This window comes from Pezoporus flaviventris, unplaced genomic scaffold, assembly GCF_033815535.1.
Source record: "Pezoporus flaviventris isolate CSIRO_AGI_PZ_B2104156 unplaced genomic scaffold, CSIRO_AGI_Pfla_v1 ptg000037l, whole genome shotgun sequence".
Taxonomy (NCBI): Eukaryota; Metazoa; Chordata; class Aves; order Psittaciformes; family Psittacidae; genus Pezoporus; species Pezoporus flaviventris.
Window position 1 is genome coordinate 6,431,149 of NW_026892585.1, and position 13,742 is coordinate 6,444,890.

General features: G+C 39.0%; 1 long non-coding RNA gene across 2 annotated transcripts in view; it reads right to left on the reverse strand.

The window, feature by feature from the left end:
• Nucleotides 1-13,742, reverse strand: part of LOC133274972 (uncharacterized) — a 197,754-nt gene that overhangs the window by 149,891 nt on the left and 34,121 nt on the right. For both annotated transcript variants that reach the window (XR_009745346.1, XR_009745345.1), the window contains exon 2: nucleotides 9,609-9,701. This is a non-coding gene — a long non-coding RNA (uncharacterized LOC133274972). The remainder of the gene's footprint in view (nucleotides 1-9,608; nucleotides 9,702-13,742) is intronic.

The window sequence follows — 13,742 nt, forward strand, 5'->3', positions numbered from 1 at the left end:
AGGATACCTAAACCAAGAAAGAAGGTGGTTGTTCTGTGGTTCAGCTTCTGCATGAAGCTTACCAGCAGATGCCAGTCTCACACCAGAGAAATACAACAAGCTGGTAACTACTTTGGGTAAGACTGAAAGCAAGATTTGTTTTTTTAAACTGGTAGATATGAATGCAAACTAAATAAATCAAATTTTGAATAATCATTACAAAGTATTCAAAATTAAGTTTTAACTCTTCTCTATTGCGCTGAAACAAAATTTTTATGTAAAATATATTGTTTCTTTTAATGGGCACCACTGAACAGAATTAGGAAATCATGGTTTAACGTCAAGGCTTAATCACTGGAAAATGCACAGGGATTCCCAGTACTCACAAAATCAATTCAGTGGAACAGGACTGCAGGTCTCCCTAGGCTTCACAAGGTAATGCTCAGTCTTTCATATCGATTCCCTCTTCTTTAAGCAAATATACATACACATAACTTCATGTCCCCATAGAAATTAAATGTCATACTTAATTTCTCCAGTTTCAGCGCTGTAGAGGAGAGATTAAAAGGGCCCAGACAGTTAACTAATGCTAAATCTGAAACAAGTGAAGACAAAGAGCACAAAGTCTCCAATTTACATAATTGATTGAACTGCTAAAAATTGAGACACCATGTAAAGCAAGCATTATTCAACATCTAACTCGGGCATTTAATCTAAATCAATTCATCTAGCCCCACTGTATGGTCAGGGAAGAAAGGCACGTTGGCAGAGTGTTTCTCCCCTAAAATGAAAGGCTCAAAGAGATCCACAGAATCATAAGAATTACAGAACCATAGAATCATAGAATGATAGAATGGTTTAGGTTGGAACAGACCTCATAAATCATCTAGTTCCGACCCTCCTGCCACAGGCAGCGACACCTTCCATTAGACAAAAGCCCCATCAACCTCCCTGTCAACCATATATTTCAGTAAACCTTTCAGGAGGATCTGTTCTAGGATCTGTTCCATTATCACTTCACTGATGACTGAGGAATTCTGAACATCCAGCTTAGGTTAGACATTTGCCTTTCTGATGGCTAGAAACATACAGAATGATCACTATCAAAGTATTCACTTAATGTCACAGGCTACTCTGCAAGCACATGCTGACCAAGCCACTGAACACAACTTGCTGGTCTGCCATTTAGTCCATTTGAGGACTAGAAGTGACCTTGCACAAGAAGAAACCTTTCCCAGCTATGTCCACACTGTTCCAATTGCATCGATTTGTATCTGGTGTGATCAAATCTCCATGAACTAAACCCTAATACCTGGGGGTTCTTTTTCCCTTTGCAGAACAAGATGAAGTGATAAAAGCTCAAAGAAGAAAGGGGAGAAGATTCCTTGTTGCAGCCCAGACCCAGCAAGTCTGAGGGCAGTAAGGAAATTGCTGAGCCATGTACAGCGCTAACCTCACCACTGTATGGTTCCTCTGCTCACTGCAAAAGTAACTCAGTAAGAAAGAAGCTCCCAGATGGGCACATACCAAAGCTACTTAATATCACTTTTATCTGACAGTGAGAGCCCTGTGTAGGGAACACCTTTATTTCCATTTGAACAGCAAATAGCATCAAACCTGCCTGAAATGTAAAAACCACTACGTACCTATCATTAGGCTTCAAAGAGACTTATATTAGTCTAAATAGAGATTTTAGTTAGAAACATACCATGTAAAAGCAAAATGTGACACAGCAAAAGAACAGTATCAAGCTTTCCTTGCAAAGTTGAATGTTTCTGACTCCCACATGCAATCAGGACAGAGAGAGACAGTTCTCTGGGAAACATTAGTTTGCACCCAGCTGGAGTCAAGCTCTACGTGCTCTCTGAAGGAGTTTCATGGTTTTGATTGCTCACAGAAAGCCTAGACCTCCAGCTCGGGAACTTATAAGCTATGTTTCTAAAATGAGGCAATTTGCCTTTTCCTTTTTGTCACGATCAATAACGCAATCACTTCAGCCTCTTCTACTGGGGAGATATTCTTGGGAGGAGATATGGCAATTTCTACATAAATATGTAAACCAATTACTTTAAAGAAGAAATGAATTCGTTTTGAATGTGGCCAGAGAAGCCAAGAAATTCCTGACAAACAAACTTAATACCCGGGGTGGAAATCAACCACAACTCAATCTGTGGCCTTGTAAAGCCATCCTTACTCAGGAAGGCACTATAAAACAACTTTCCTGAGTTACATATGGGGGTTATGTATCAGCTAAGCACACACTGAAACACCTTCGTAATTCTAATACATTTTCTCTACATTATTCAAAGGTTTCTTTGCTTTATGAACAGAAATATAAATATCTTTATATGGAATTTATACAGCTAATGCTTGATCCTGCTCCATTAGGGAGTTTTGAAATTGTCCCATTCAGTATAAAGTACCTGACATAAAACACACTGTGCTCTTAACCAGAACATAACTTTCACAACCTAGTTTTTAAACTACATTGTACATACTTACTAGGCATTCATTTCCCTCTCTTCCCAGTTTAGTTTATCCTGGGCTGCATCAAAAACAGTGTGACCATCAGGTCGAAGGAGATGATCCTGCCCCTCTACTCTATTCTCATGAGACCCCAATTGCAGCACTGTGTGCATTGCTGGTGTCCTCAGCATAAGAAGGACATGGAGCTGTTGGAGCAGGTCCAGAGAAGGCCACGAGGATGATCAGAGGACTGGAGAACCTCCCATACAAAGACAGGCTGAGAACATTGGGGCTGTTCAGCCTGGAGAAGAGGAAGCTGTGTGGAGACCGCAGAGCAGCTTCCAGCAGGGGGCTACAAGGATGCTGGAGAGGGACTCTTCATCAGGGACTGTAGTGATAGGACAAGGGGTGATGGGCTCAAACTGAAACAGGGGAAGTTCAGGTTAGATACAAGGATGAAATTCTTGAATGTGAGGGTGGTGAGGCACTGGTACAGAGTGCCCAGAGAAGCTGTGGCTGCCCCATCCCTGGCAGTGTTCAAGGCCAGGATGGACGGGGCTTGGAACAACCAGGTCTAGCAGAAGGTGTCCCTGCCCATGGCAGAGCCTTGGAACTGGATGATCTTAAGGTCCTTTCCAATCCAAACCAGTCTGGGATTGAATGAAAATTAAAAAAGGATAAATAGACACATGATGGGTCTTTTGGTTTTATTTTGTCTGGTTAATATCTAAAGTTAATCTTTCAGTGATTTAATATTGAAGACTTTTCTAACTCAGTAACAGAACACTAGGTTGAATAGTGCAAAATGCCTATACAAGAATGTGTGTGGCCATAGCACACTTGGTGAATGCTTATTTGAAAATAACTTGATACAGTTGCTGTGGTATTCTGTTAAACTGCACACACAGTGCATGGTATCCATTTCTCTTTCCTCATTAGCAAAAAGTTATTGTTCAAGTGCCAGTTTCTGCTCAGGGCTCTTTTTTGATGCTAACTGTATACAGGATAATTATGTCAAATTAGTATCAATCTAATTAAAAGCAAACTCATCCAAGACACCAAAACCACTCGGTGTTATTCATTTCTCTTTTCATTAACCCAGTCAGATTATCTTAACTTCAATATTTTAATTATATTATACTAATCTGCTCTGTGATAGACACTTTATTGCTGTAGATCACAAAACCCAGCAGAGCTATTGCTATTTATACCTGGATTTATACTAAATGAAGATCTAACTTTGGCTATCAAGATGGCATCTTGCTGCATTTAAGTATTGCAATATTTTCCCAGTGTCCTCAGATACCTGTGCATGCTTTTACAGAGATATATTTGAAACTCCTTCTCTGAGATGTAATAGTGCATGTTTTGAAAAAATAAAGGATAATCAAAGACAGAGAAAATCAATACCTTTGGTACAGGAATTTTCATGGAATTTTTTACCAAAAGTGTGGTTCTGTAGACTGGCAAATGTATTCTGCTCCTTTATACTTTGGATCCATATGGTTATCATACTTGTGAGAAGGTACAGCTTACAAGTGATAAATTGTATCATGACAAATACACTATATTAATTCTGTTCCATTTTGTCTAATGCAGTGATAAGCATCATTAAATCAAGGGTTTTGCTGAACAAAACAAGCTTCTAGAGAAGGGAAGTAAAAAAACCCTTAATTCTTTAGGGTTTGATCAACATAAGTAGCAATCTCTTGTTATGTGCATAAATCAGGTAGCAATGTGGTACAGGCAATAGGTTTCATGAGCACAGTGGGTTCATGTACATGTGGTCACACTCTGGAGATCAACTTTATATACTTCTGGCTGGGAAACATAATAACTTGCAATAACTTTCAATAACCTAGATATTTCATTATCTTTGGTTTATTCTTTCTCTATTTAATGATGGTTTTAGACCCTCTGCACAAGCTAATGTTTTTTCCAGGCCAAAACCATTCAAACTGGATCATTCACACATTATAAAGAAAAAATGTTTAAACATCTAAGCACAACAATTGTGCTTAGTAATGCTGCTGAGCACAGACACACTGGACTGTTCACAGCAAAAGGCCTTAGACCCTACCACAGCTTAAGAACACCGCAAGAATGGTCAATGGCAAGGGTTCCATTTGACTGCAGAACTAAAGCATCACCATCATGTCTAAACCAACTACAAGCAGCAATAAAATGGAAGGAGTAATTTCTGCTGTTTTACACAAAAGAAGGAACAGATGCTAGAGGGAGGTATTGCAGAGTGCTTCCAGTTAGATACAACAGGTATAAACAACATCTTTGAAAATCCTGTTCAAAACTGAGAAGCTCTCCCATGGCAGTGCTGGGAAGAAGGAAGAAAGAAGAAAGTAAGCTGACAAATAGCAAGAAGTCTTGAGCCAAACTGAAGACATATGCAATGATTTGGTGTATACTTGCTTTGTTATTTATCCCTCTGTTCAAATTTAATTATTCAGTAGATGGAAATCTTGTTTTTAATGACCAGAAAGAAATTAAAACTGGAACCCTTCTTCAGGTCCACTTAAGAATCAGGCAGACCATAAGATGTTCTTCCTTCTAAGCACCGGGGAGAATGGTTCCGTGAGGTAACCAACACAGAACACCTAGGGAACAGACTCACCCTGGGCTCAATTCACAAAGTTAATGCTGACTGGCTCTACGTATATCAGCCACTGAAGGAACTCTCTCTTGCAGAGATGTGAAATGGCCCTGGGTCAGGCCTGCTAATCATGAACAAAGCTGGAGGAAGGGCTGGCATTGCTGCACTAGCAAAGCTCCCAGATCCAAAGAGGAACCTTTGTTCTGCCTCCAAATTTCACCCTCTCTGCAACATATACGCAGACACAACCTTCACAAAGGGTCTCGAAGGCCACCATCCACCTTGGGCTATTGTGTTACTTAAGTTTCTCTCCGGAAGATACACAATTCATTAATTCCAACCCACCGCGATAATGTTCACTTCAGTGATTCAAGTTTCCCTCTCTTTACCGGAAAGCTTCCATCTGTTCTGCCTGACACAACGCAGGGTTTGAGTTGTGGACACGGTGATAGCAAAGGTGTCGTACAAAAGACTCAGACGTTTCTCTGAAGGTTGAATTCCAGTAAAAAAAACCTTCCTAACATCCTGAACTGTTCCTGAGGAACTGAAGCCAGAACTGACCTTCAGCCTGCTGAGTGTCAACGTGGCATTTTCCCCCCTGCAGACTGCTTCTGAAAACAGTTTAATACCAATTTCAGGAAACTTCTGGAACAGAATGATCTAACAGATTCTTTTTTCTCTCAGTTCTGTGAGCATATAACACTTTGTGTGTTTTAATTTATTAATATGTGCTTATATCCACCTGAATTTAATATTTAACCTACAATTTCATTAATTATTGAGATCATAATGAAAATCATTCAAAAAGACTTAAATTAATCTCCCAGAACAAATGTGATCAGTTTCCCCAGGGCAAAGTGTATGATTCCAATATGATAATATCAGATTTTTATTTCACTCTCAGACACTGCTTTAAATCCATTTTTAATATATGGGGAAGGAAAAGGGAATGTTGCTTAAACTTCCCATTAGATACTAGCATGCAATCAAACCTAAGTTTAGAACTGTAATTCAGAATTCTATTCTCACCATAATTTTATTGCAAACTAGTATAACGCAAGTGAACTCACAAAACCCCACATAATCAGTATAAGAACATGAATGACTCACAAATAATTATTCTCCATTTCAAGTAGTTCCATTGTATATATGGAGAGATGCTACCACATTCCTTAATAGGATCACAGACTGACAATTATAAACCATAAACCAGGGCTGTAGTTGCCTGGAGAACCTGCCCACGGATTGTGAAAGTATACTCGCCATGCAAATGCCAAATAGAAGCATTTGGAAGAGAAGGAAGAAGCACCTGAAACAGCAGACACCACGATAGCCTTTCTGAAAGCAGCTTTGAGCTTTTGCAGTACATGAGCCAGGGCTATCTGCTTTTTCTCATACCTCAGCACTGCTGTCATAGCTGACAGGGGAACAACTCTATAAAGCCTTTGCCTCCTGCAATAGGACATCCCTTTGGCATATCTAAATGAGCTGTAGCCACCTCATTTTTGTACTAAATTGTACACCATATCCCCCACAACAACCACAGTTAACAGAGCTTAACACATCTCTTTTGTTACTGGTGAGATTACTTGTTCTCACTAACAGTATTGTACAAATACTCATAGTTTGTGAAACATGCAGAGCTAGTGTATTACCAGGAGATACCAACCTGGAAAATAATTAGGTGCATTTGCTGTCCTGGTGAATACAAACCAAACAACTGTATCTTAACAGATGCGTGCTTACTATTGACTGAAAAATCAAGCCAACACTTGTATATTTCATAGAAAGGAGAAATTTGCTATCATTGAAAAGCCATTAAGACCATTTCATGTAATATTTGAGAGGCTTTTTAACTAGGAAGTATGTGCAGATTGTTTTAATATGGCCCATTTACAACACAGAGCTGTGCAATCTGCCTTAAATGTTCACCATCTGAACTTCTTGCAATAAGACTTTTTTTTTTGGCAAACCTGTATTCTAACAGCCCACATCAATGGCATTAGACACAACTGCAGGGACCAAATTGCATTATCACATGTAACCTCACTGTGAGCCGGTAAGAAAGGCCCTTTGAACCACCTCGAAAATAGGACTCCAGTTTCTTTGGGTGTGGAAGACAGCAGAGGCTACAAGTCAAAACATCCCTCTCTGAGATTGTGTCTGCCCAAAGAGCTGTTCCTAAAGTGCAATAGGCCCAATATCCTCAATAGCCATGTGTGGTTTTGACTAGACTTCTGCCTGCTTTTCCACAAAGCTGGAATTGCAGATTCTCCTGCTTTGTTTTGGTGCCTAACTGATGCTTCCTTCATTTTGCAGAGTGCTAGTTTCTTCACAATTTCTATTTCAGCAACAGTTTCAACTTCCTTACTCTCAGGCTAATGCTACATATATCAACGAATGCTGACGTGCAGTTCAGTATTGAATGCACCTTGCCTCAGTGCATGAAGCTGCATGGGCTCCACTACTTGCACCTCCAAATGTGACAAATACACATGGTCTTACGAAAGAAGCAGGCTACATAAAGTTTGTCCTCAGGCAGGTATATGAGAATACGCACTTCAGGTCCAGGGTGGTACTGGAGACCCCAGGGCTATAAGCAACTCATTTGGATTCTTTGATGAAACGCTGATGATTTCAACCACACTAACCACATTTTCTTGGTTTTGCTTACGAGATGTGTACTTTTTGCACAGCAAGACTTGGAGCATGGTGACCAATGCGCATACCTGGATATCACGGCTGTAGCAGACAGAACAGCTTGCAGCCAAATGCTGCCAACAGTTATCAAATAAATGCAAACTATGTGGTTACTATCCACAGAAGATTATTTGTGGTATCTCTGCTTGACCACAAATTAAGCCCTGCTGTAGACAGTATTTGCCTATATCAGCAGATCTTCCTTGTTGAATGCAAGGGCTAAGACCAAACCACATCTGCATCATAAACATAACTGCATGGCTCTAGAATATTTTCCTAATTTAATGTAGTCTCTGCTTTCTCCTGAGTGTTTCCCTGAGACTTTAATTTCCTCAGTGCTGTTGAAGCACCTTTTCCCTTTACCACTTCTCCCACTTTTCCACCCTCAAGTTATTTACATACTACAGACAAGGGTTTAGAATATAGCTTATTAGATACTTCAAGTACAGAAGACAGCACAGGGTTTATTTTTATCTTCTCACTGAGTTGATTCATCGCCTATGCTGATTTTCACCACAGTTTGTTCTTAGGATACCACAGAATCATAGAATAGTTAGGGTTGGAAAGGACCTTAAGATCATCTAGTGTCAACCCCCCTGCTATGGGCAGGGACACCTCTCACTAAACCATGCCATCTAAAATTCCACCAAGGATAAATAGCACTGTGTTTTTCTTGCTTTTTAACTTAGATTTGGTAATCTCTAGTGTTAGATCAGCTGACATGCTCAGAAAGAAAGTACAGTTTAGTGTCAATTTTCCCTGCCATAATCCTAATTTTTTACATTACATTGGTTATACTAGAGCAACTGAAGCCACAAGAGATTTTCTGTGTTGGTGTGGGCATCATAGAAAGAGATTTTACAGATGTCTGAGATAGCTCTGTATTTTATGGATATAAGCCTTACAGCTTAAATTCAGACTTTTGTTATATATGAAGCTCTGTAACAAGTGACTCATTTGCTCAGGATCTGGCTTTAACAGAAAAACCAACTGGTACCCTGACCACATTTGATCGTGAGAACTTAAAATGGTAAGTGATAAAGCCCATGTCTAACCCTTTTCTGGACCCCCTCAGAGTCAAGTTGAATTTGAAGTTCCAATGTAACAGAGGTATCAAATGAAACAAGCTCTGTTACAGCTGTCACACGGTTCTTTGAGAGATGGATTTTCATAAGCTGCCGTTCTCCAAGTTGGATAAATTGCACGTCTGGACAAAACCACAAACTTCTTATATCACCTCCCTCATTGTATGATGAGAGGAGAACAAATCAAAAAGGCTGTGTAGTAACTATTTTTTCCCTTCAAAAAATATACAGCCTCTGTCATCAAAAGAAAACATAACTGAGATTTTACTGGAAATTTGTCACAGTTCTCAATTAAAGCTATTTAAAGGAAAATCACTGCTAAGGCTACTGAAGAGCTGCATCACCGAGTGAATCAGTCATCAACTCTATCATTATCTCTTTAAATGACAACACTGACAGGTCTGTGTCCTCTTCTTCTTACCAGATGCTAGCTCAAATCAGGCTCAGTGTCCCTGTGCTACTGCACTCCTGACAGTAATCACACAAACCACTTCCTCCTTCTGTACTGCTATACACACTTGAAACCCCAATTAGTTTTCTTAGTTTCCCTTTCATTCCTCACTTACGTTTGTAGCAATTATGTTATTTTAGTCTCTTTTCAAGTAGGTTTATATAAAACAATATTGAAGTCTACCTCAATTAATTTGGCATCTTCCAGATAGAACACTATCTTGTTCTTTTTCCCCATTTTTTTCTGGAGGCCAATGGGCTAAAAAAAACATGTTATTTTTGTTCCTTGACACGTAAAGTGTAAGAAAAGTAAAACTTACCTGAAGTTTTCAGTACATGGAGGTCACTGACAACACAAAGTCAATTCGAAGGGAGCTTTGTCATCATCTGCCGCAGAGGAAAAGCTTTTCATACTGTCTGGAAATGTAAGAAAGGATAAACATCAGTTGAAGTGCAGTTGAAACTAAGATAGGCAAGAAACAGTTTCTAAAACAGATATTGAACCATGTTAATCTGTGAGCTCTGGAGGATAACTCGGAGATTGCAAAAATTTAATAAACCCCAGCATCTTAATACAATTACTTCAAGCATGCATTTAAGATATAACTGGAAATGGCATTGGTAATGACTGTGAGTTATAATTATGTGTTCCCTGTTGAGCTTTGCAGATTTCAACAGCTCAAATCCAAAGAAAACCAGAAAGAACAAGATATTAACAAAGAACACTGTAAGTTCAAGCAACTAAACCTGTTTGTCCATGCTGTGGTCCTACACCAGATTAACCACCTCTGTACAAACTACTACCAGCAAAATTAAGTATGTGCTTGTATCTTGGAAGAATAGGGGATAAAATCTTTGAAGCACTGCTGCATTCTGCTAATCCTCAGGTCATTTTATGCCTCTTTCCGGAAGTCACATTCTAATATCAGCCATATAGCCAATCTCTGTAAGAGAGTATGAATATGAAAACAAACTCCAGGCCATTAAAATGTAAATCCTGCTATTCAACAATAATGTATCCTGAGTGGTGAAAGGTGGTCCAAAACCTCACAATCTGCTATAAACACATACACCTATTTTGCTTGTCCTTCAATTGTCTTTATACCATAAAGAGAGAATCTCTGCAAAATGCCATCCTAATCAAAGCTTCCAACTCTGAAGCTTCCGAAAAGACATTCACATCTTGTTCATATGGAACTTCACTGCTATGTTATGGATAAAGCTATTCCTTAAAACACAAAACGGGAGCTTTCAGAGTCATACCTGCAGATGAGTGCCCACTGCAGATCAGTAAGCATCGCATCTTAAATGCTACTGAAAGCTTGATGTGTAGGGAGGAGAAGGGAACTGGAAACCTGTATTTCCAGCATTTAAAAAACATAGGGATTAAACTCTCCTTTAAAAGCCACAGTGTTTCTAGATGCTCTCTTTCAGTGTAAATCACACAAAACAGGAACATTACACCTCTGATTGCCAGTATTAACTAACAGTAAGCTTTGTATTTCACCCAACTGTGAGTTCTTCCAACTATTATAAGGACAGTTTCAAGGCACAGTAAAAAGGCCATCCCCCGCTGTATTCTACCATGCTCAGCTAGTTCTGTATCTACAAACTGACTGTCCCTATGATGATAAATGGTCACACTGCTACTACATTAAAGTACTAAATAAGAAATTAGCAGAAATTGGGGATGAGGGAGTAGGGGAGAAGTAAACTCCATTCAGCCATAAAATATAATCTCATTAACAGTAAAGATTTTTTTATAGCAAACTACATCCTACAACTCTGGAAGATTTATCTACCATAACAAAAGGTTTTGAGAAACCCAGCATTTCTGTGGCAATTCAGTTCTCCCCATGTGTTCTGGGCAGTACTGAATCTTTAAAGCAAACAAAAGAAGTTAAGACTTGATTTTCAGGCAGTTTTTCCAAGAAAATTCCCCTAGGCTTTTGGACTACACAGCTTCTTCATATAAAAAACCCCTTGCTGAGCTATTATCTCCATTGTTACTTCTGTTTGGATGAAGATGCAATGTAACTAAGGAATAAAATTCATAACTATTCTCTCTTGAATTCCTATTTAGAGAGAGTTCAGCACAGTAATTCCCAACATCTTGTCACATGTGTATTCTCTCTTGCCTTTGCCTCCATTTTTCTCTCATGCCTTCCCACAGTTTAGGGTTTTTTATGCATTTTGTAGATATCCAAGATTATTTTGGCGCCACATTGCTCACAAGGTACAGTGACTGCCCTCTACTCCAATACCAACAAAGTTCATGTCTTTCATTTACAATTTAATTTGACTTATCCCCACTTCATAACAACGCTTAAAAATGCCTGAAAGTGAATGTCAAGAGAACACAGGAGTTACAGCTAAATGGAAATAGACAGCAGTTATGAGAAAGCTACATGGAGCAGTGAATTATAGAGTGCGTATTCCAAGGCCCAGAAGACATAAGTGGAATATACAGTTATCATTTAATGAAAATCAGAGAGTACCAATGTAGCTTATGGCTTCTGGTGAAATATTCTAGTAAATGCTTATTCTTAACTGTGGAGAGTGGAATAGTGAAACACAGAGCAAAGATACAATTAGGAAATTAAAATCCCCAACAAACAGTACTATAACTGTTGCTCGAGTCTTCTAAAAGATTAATGGCCCTTACTGAAACTGTACATAGCCACCCATAATCACTACAAAGAATAAAGCATATTCATATTTGGTGCGTAACAGCTGCTGTCTTCTGTAAACTCAGATACGCTCTTCTGAATTTTCTAGATGCTTACACTGCCCCAGTGTACAAGAGATAATATCCAACAATGATACTATTAAAAGCAGTACCACAGAATCATAGAATCAGCCAGGTTGGAAAAGACCTTTAAGCTCATGCAGTCCAAACATTCCTCAGCATTGCCAAGGCCACCACTAACCCATGGCACTGAGGACTTTGTCTACATGGTGTGTGAACACTTCCAGGGACAGTGACTGCACCACTGCCCCGGGCAGAAATTAGGGTGGATATATCCAGGAATACAACCTGAAATAAGGTGAATATATTTAAAAACAGAACAATCCTTTATTTTTTTTTCTCCCCTAGAAAGATAGAAATAAAATGGAAATCTTTTGCAAAAGAGAAATGAGAAATACTATTCTTTCTAGAGGAGAAATCTTAAAAACTACCAAGAAACTACCAAGTCCCACTGGGGTTTAATGTTGTTTTATTTCCAATAATGCAATTGTATACATATAAAATAAGTCACATTTCCTTGAGAGTTAAAAGTGGGTTTTGATATTAAATATTCATCAAAGAGAATCACAAGTGGTGATATTTTATTGGCGATTGACCTCATCTTCCTTTCCCTTGGAATAACTGGAACTGCACCTTCCATATTTTGGATGACTTAACAGTGTGGTTACTTACTTTAAAGACGAACAAGCTTCACTGCATTTCCAGTCACCCAGATGGGCAAATCTGCTTTTACCTTTCTTGCACAAAGCTTTTCAAATGTAGGTTTTTATTTCATATTTCTATTTTTGCTCTTATCTCAGCTTGTCATTAAAGTCAGCTGCGTTAATACAAATACTGTGACTTCTACACAGACCTAAGAACCAAAAGGAAAAGCACTAGCACATGAAAATATTTGATGCCAGCTTATTTGCTAGTACTTGTACACATATCAGGTATGCTGATGTGCAGCCCGCTGAAGAGCTGTGCATTATCTAAGACTCACAATATTACAGGTTGCAAGAGGCTGAAGACAAACAGTGCCTAACCTTAACTAACTTCATTGACAGAGATTCCTTATTAGTTCAGTAGCTAGACTGTGAATTCCTGGAGGATAGCGTAAAAGGAACATTTGTGTATTAGCCACGAAGTCCAAAAGACTGCAGTTCCTTAGAAAAGAGTGTCTTCTTCCAGCAAAGAAAAGTCAGTGCTATGCAAAAAGCACTCTGCTGGAGGCAGGGAAGATAAAAGGAATCAGGAGACAATAGCGATAGATGATTTTGCTTATAATGGTTACAAACACTAGATGGGGATGGACATCAAAATATAAGTATTGCTTCCAAAACTCACTTTTGCTGCTAAGAATCTAAGTGATATTACATGTAAGGAATGAACTGCAGCCCATTACTTGGTTCCCTGTGTTTTCCACTTTCTTTGTATTCATACTTAGAAATACTCTAAGATCAGGTAGTAGAAATTATTTTCCTCTTCTTCCAATATACAGCCTCTGCTTCACTCATTTCACACACAAAGGAAGGGGCTAAATAGAACCTTTGCAGACTTCCAACACCAATTCACCACAAGATATTAAGGAGGTCCTCTGTTCAGATTTGAGCCCATTACCTGAAACTGAGGCTTGAGACTTCCTCTGCCTAAAGACAGTATTGTCTCAAGCCAGTGTTTCGACACTCGTAACTCAAAGAAGAATGTAGCTTTAAAGAACGTAAAG